This window comes from Zonotrichia leucophrys, chromosome 2, assembly GCF_028769735.1.
Source record: "Zonotrichia leucophrys gambelii isolate GWCS_2022_RI chromosome 2, RI_Zleu_2.0, whole genome shotgun sequence".
Lineage (NCBI taxonomy): Eukaryota > Metazoa > Chordata > Aves > Passeriformes > Passerellidae > Zonotrichia > Zonotrichia leucophrys.
The window spans coordinates 122168313-122173888 of NC_088171.1; the positions used below are offsets into that span (position 1 = coordinate 122168313).

At 34.7% G+C, this 5576-nt stretch overlaps 1 long non-coding RNA gene across 2 annotated transcripts; it reads right to left on the reverse strand.

Moving 5' to 3' along the window:
- Positions 1-1499: 1499 nt before the first annotated feature.
- Positions 1500-5323, reverse strand: LOC135443342 (uncharacterized). 2 transcript variants are annotated; one of them, XR_010438973.1, is made up of 4 exons: positions 5246-5323; positions 4663-4793; positions 3304-3417; positions 1500-1664 (listed from the first exon to the last, which is right to left on the reverse strand). It is a non-coding gene; the product is annotated as an uncharacterized LOC135443342 (long non-coding RNA). The 2 variants fall into 2 exon arrangements; XR_010438975.1 differs by having other exon boundaries at positions 5059-5291.
- Positions 5324-5576: the final 253 nt, after the last annotated feature.

Sequence of the window (5576 nt, forward strand, 5' to 3'; positions counted from 1 at the left end):
ACAGGAGGAGACTAATACCCTCTGTTACAGAGAACACCGCTTCTGCTACTGATTTAAAAAACAGATAGCTTTTAATAAATTAAAGCTTTGAAAGAAAACTCCTTTTACAGAAAGCGATAATGTAGTATTTTTCTTGTATGGACACTGGCTCACTAGAACCAGAGTTTAGGAAGTTGTGGGTAGTAAGAGCTGTTCTGCCATGGTTGTGCAATTCTCCTCCAATATGAAAGATCTCCCTCTTTCAAAAACCTGCTAACTACTAAGGAATGGCATAAAATAAATTGCATAAATTTGTTAAACATATTTAAATCTAGAAATTCTAATTATCACATTGAGGGTGTGATTGTAGATCTGAAAACATTAAACCTCAAAAGCAAGTTTTCATGAACACATTGTCTTAAGTTATAGCAAGCCAGCTTGATTTTGAGGCAGCTTGTGGAAGTCATGTTTAGAACATAATTCTTCCAAACAAGGAGTTAAAAGCATTTATCAGGAAAAGGTTTTGAGGGACATTTTTTGGGAACCTTAATGTGTGCTTCTAAATACTCTCCGCAAAATTGTTTTTGAGAGACTATATAAGGATTACTTGAAAAATGCATTCACCTAAAATGAACCCTCAGAATATTGCCGTCCTGGGAACAGTCTGCAATAACTGTAAGTCTTGGAGTTACCTATTCCCTGATGGGTGCAATACTCTGTATTCTCCACCCAGAGCAGTTCCATATGAACTTGATCTCTCTCTCTCTCTATATATATATATATATATGTATCTATATATCTCTACTACTGCATGGTAGTGAAGGCTTAGGAGCTGGAAACCCTGAGCACAGACTCATGAGCATTCTGCCTTTGGGCCTGGCTTTGCCATTTCTTCACTTTCCTGCACAGGCATCAATTTGTTTGAAGTTTCCTGTACTCTCAGGCAAAAAAAAAAAAAAAAAAAAAAAAAAAAAAAAAAAAAAAGTTGGAGAACATCCACCTGTGTGAGATATAGGACACATAGATAGCCCTGAATTCAACTTTGTTTCAAGTTGTGCCTGCACACATAGGTTTGTAAAGGAGTGATCTACAAGGCTGTGAAAGACTCAAAAAATGGCACAGCATGTTCTTGATTCTAGACTGTGAATGAGTGAGAAATTGGTGGAAAAATAACAGGACATTCATTCTATAATAGATTGTGATATGTTTATATTTGTAAATATTAACCTTTTTGAGACAATAATTGATATTTTTCATAGGTATCAGGTTATAATAAAAATCCATTGCAACTAAAACAATGACCCACACTGCAGAGCCTAATTCATAGATGGTATTTATTTTGTAGTTTCACTAGTTTTCTAATGAATTTGGAGTGACGAATTTAATATATTCTTCCAAAAATATATAAAAAAGTAACATAATAATGAATAAGAAAATACAAAGAAAAATTTATTTCAGTTTTGAATTGTGAGTCAAAAGTCAAGCATTAATACACCATAATCATCCAAAGTTCAAATATAACTAACAGGCTTAATGTCTGAGGACTCAAAACAAACAACAAGGAATTATACATCAACTGAAAATTTAAATTACAGAAATTTTCATGCTGTGATAGTTATTTGCATCTTGAAAGTTCCTGAGGGACTGTACTCTGCCTCATACGGTGTCATTAGTTGAGAAAGAGCCTGAGGATAGAGAAAAAATACAGACTGCTTAGTTGAGGAGCAAAATCTTTAAAACATTTCATAGTATCAAATAGACAAATACATCAGAGGAATCATTAGAGTCAAAATATTTAAGAGGTAATAAATAGTGAAAGCAGTACTACAACACTGAAATTCTGTTCTGCAATAAGTAACAAAAACATCATTGACAAAACATTATTGACAGGCAATACTTATATGAAAATCACCTGATGAAGTGCAGCATCAGATATTAGTGGTTTGAAAAGCACTGTAAAAACAAAAGTTATCCCACTGGAAGGTAGATTTGTTAAAGGGCAATGGTGTAGTGTTTTTTTCCTAATGTTGAACATAATCATTAAAGTGTCACTGATATCTGGATGAGCCAATTGGATGCTTTTTTTTTTAAGACCTGGAATTTTAATGATAGACAGACAGAAGTAAAAAACCCAGAATTTTATAGAAAGAAATGAGTGAATAGAAACTGGACCGTATAGGTAAAGGCAATGCAAAAAGAATCAAACATTGTTCAGATGATGACTGAAAATTAGAAATTATGGTGATTGTTGTTATTATAATTTCAGTTTCTATTCAAGGTGGAGCTCCTTTTAAGACATGAGGTGATATTAGAATATGGAAACACTCCAGAGGTAGATAGACCAAGGCTGCAGGGGGAGTTCTGTGAATGCAATGAATTTATGAATTTGCCTGGAGGACTGGGGAACAGTTGAACTAAAAGCCAGGCTACATCTCTCATATTTCCCATATGGAGAAATAAGGAAATTATTCTTTCCTATGGTATATTTTTGATGGTCTTTTCTTGACAACATCTAATACAAAGATCTTATGCTGCTGAGAGGAAGAATTATTTTTTTTTTTTTTAGATTCAGTGTTATGAAAACGTGCGGGTATTTTGAATAGGAGACAACAGTGCTACAGATGGAAAAAATGCCATGAAAATTGGGATGTATGGTCTTAATTACAAATATTTGGTGTAAATTTCAACAAAATCCTCAGAATTTCTCTGATTCACAGAGACTCTGACATTCTAAAAACAAAATGATAGGGTTATCTCTACCTCTTTTCATCTACATCTAGCGCATCTATATCTAGCTACTGCAAAGAAAATTAGTGCAGCCAAAACCAGCACAGTTATTCTCAATGAAACCATTGTCTTGAATTATATTTGTCCATTCTCAAGAAGTACAAATATCAGCTGTTTCAGTTACATCTTGTTTTAAAGGCAATTCAGAGTGGCTATATAGTATCTGACCCTGCTGCCCAGCATAATGTAAATATTGAAAATTGGTGTTCCCAACTGATGGATTTGCCAAGTGAGTTTCTGGAAGAAGATTTTAATATAAAAATAAAACCACATTTTGCTTGCCTTAAAAGTTTGCTGGAAATCCATCTCCCTATCTCCCTAGCCAGTTGTCCTTTTTTTTTTTTTTGCTTTGGAAAGGCCTTTCTTGATATAGTCTTGTCTCTTATCTCTGCAAAATATGACATCTGAAATATTTACTAAAATTTTTGTTCCTATCAGAGCCTCTTTGTTTCCTGCGACTCTTATGTTCTAAAGTAGCTGTGGTTCCAATAATTTTAACTGCGCAGACTTCCTTCTCAGATTAAGGGGAGAACTCACCAATTGCAAAACCCTCGTTGTTCTGATTAAAGAAGATGCAATTTTTTCCTCCTCAATGGCATCAAAACAAAAAGACCGCAGTGTACAAAAGTATGAGAGACCAGACAGTCTTTTCTGTAAAACAAAGAAAGAAACTTGCACATAATCAGTTCTAATATCAGGTATTTTTTAATCAATCTAAGCAGAAAAATGGCAGCACATATGAAATGGAAATATGTGCAATACATCCAAAGGATGTCATACCAAGTCAGCTATTGGATAAAATTTCACTTTTTGTAAAAGAACAATGCAGACAATCTAAGTTCTCTGGACTTCATGTGAAGGATTCAAAGGGAATTGATTAAACTAGAGAAATTGGGGATTAGTACAAAAACTGTAAAAATTACTTGGAATCATCAATAAAGTGCATTTGAAAAATTTCAGTCATTGTTTTAAGATATTTTCAAACTATTTTCAGCAGAGTGGGACAATATGAATGTCAGTGCGCCAAGCATAAGAGACAGATCTAGAGTTCTGATCACTGACATTCAGAAAGATGAGCCTGGGTTTAAATAGGTGCAGAGGGGAAATCCATAACCAGGATTATGTGATGCCTTGGCCTGAAGAAGGAAAGAAGTAGACAAAAACGTATTACAGAAAGTAACTTCTATCCATTCAGATACAGTAAATGTAAAGAGAGTATGTGGACAACCACTTAAAAAGATATCATTTTTAAGAGAAATGGCAGCATGAGTACATTCCTGGATCATAGCAACAAACTTTGTCGTGCTGTCAGGCCTTGTTGAGTTACTGATCCATAACCAAAAGAAATACCCTACACATCAGAACGTGGAACAAGAATATCTCCTTAGCTGAAGTATTTGGTGGCACTGGTAGGTAACACTGAGCTTCCCATGACAGAATCATACATCAAGTTTGTATGGCTCAAGTTGATGCAATAAAGATAAATAGGCTCTCTGTTCCTAATAGTTGTTAGCTCCAGTGAGACTAAACTATATCTGTCATTGAATTATTGCCATCACTGCCCTGAAGCTGAAAAGTAGACATTTATGTTGATTATTGCAGGATGACATATTATTATCAGGCTATTAAACAGAATGCCTAATCTACCATTCAAAATGTTTCTTAGCTATTGGAGATCCTTATGCAATGAACCATCAAATGTTACCTACCAGTATGGGAGACTTGAATAAACTTGTTATTAAGAAGAAAAAATGGAAACTTCCTAGGTTCTGCATATTTGCTTTGATATCTGTGGGCATCAGTTTATTTTAGAGTAAAACAACATGACGCCTGAAGGCATTATTGGAGAAGACCTCTGAAGAACAGTAAGAAAAACTTTTCTAACACAGATCTTACCTCACACCTTTACACAAATCAAGTATGGTCAGTCCTGGTCCTTGAAGCAAGAACTTACTGTGCCCAAAGGCTTCTTATCAGGTACATGATTGTGTAGTTTTGGTGCTTCTGTCAAGGAAAGATTCTTCTTTCTAAAGTAAAATATTTAATCCTGAAAACCTTTTTTATTTTAAACCTTAATATGTTATATTCACTTATCATTCAATGGTAGCACAATTTTAAAATGCCAGAATATCTACTACCATGGTATTTATTGCTTTTCTCCTTCCAAAATCATATTAGTTAGTATTGCCTCTGAGTTCAGGTTTAGAAGCCTTATATGAAGTTTATCCTTTTATTTGTGTAGATATATATATATATATATAATCACTGTGACTAGAACATATAAAGGCTCACCATTCTCAATAGGAAGCTGAGGTCAGAAGCATGGAAATAACACCATAAATAATTCTCATAGAGTATTTTGGCTTATCTTTTTAACTATCCACATTAACATGTGTTCCAGAACAAATAAACACAGTGAAATGACTAAAGTATAAAACAAGTAGAAGGTTGCTGTCATAACATTGAAAAGCTCTCCTACATTCTCAGTCATTTCTCATGGTCATGTCCTCACAGGACTGACTCCTTCTTCCTCACAGCACAGCCAACAAACTCCAACTCACTCTACACCCACCTAACCCACTCTTCTATAGCACTCATCTTCTTATTGGGCACAGGTGTGGCCTGTTAAGGGCAGGCCTGTTCCTAATTTTTGGTGATGAGTACAGCTGCAACTCCTCATTGGTGAGACTACGTTCTGCACTGTTTTTATTTTCTTACATTCTATCCCTTCACAGAAGGTGGCTTTTATAAAAGCAACTTAAGTATTAATTGGGAAAATAGTCTAAGGAGCTGAGGGAGGATTTGTTAGA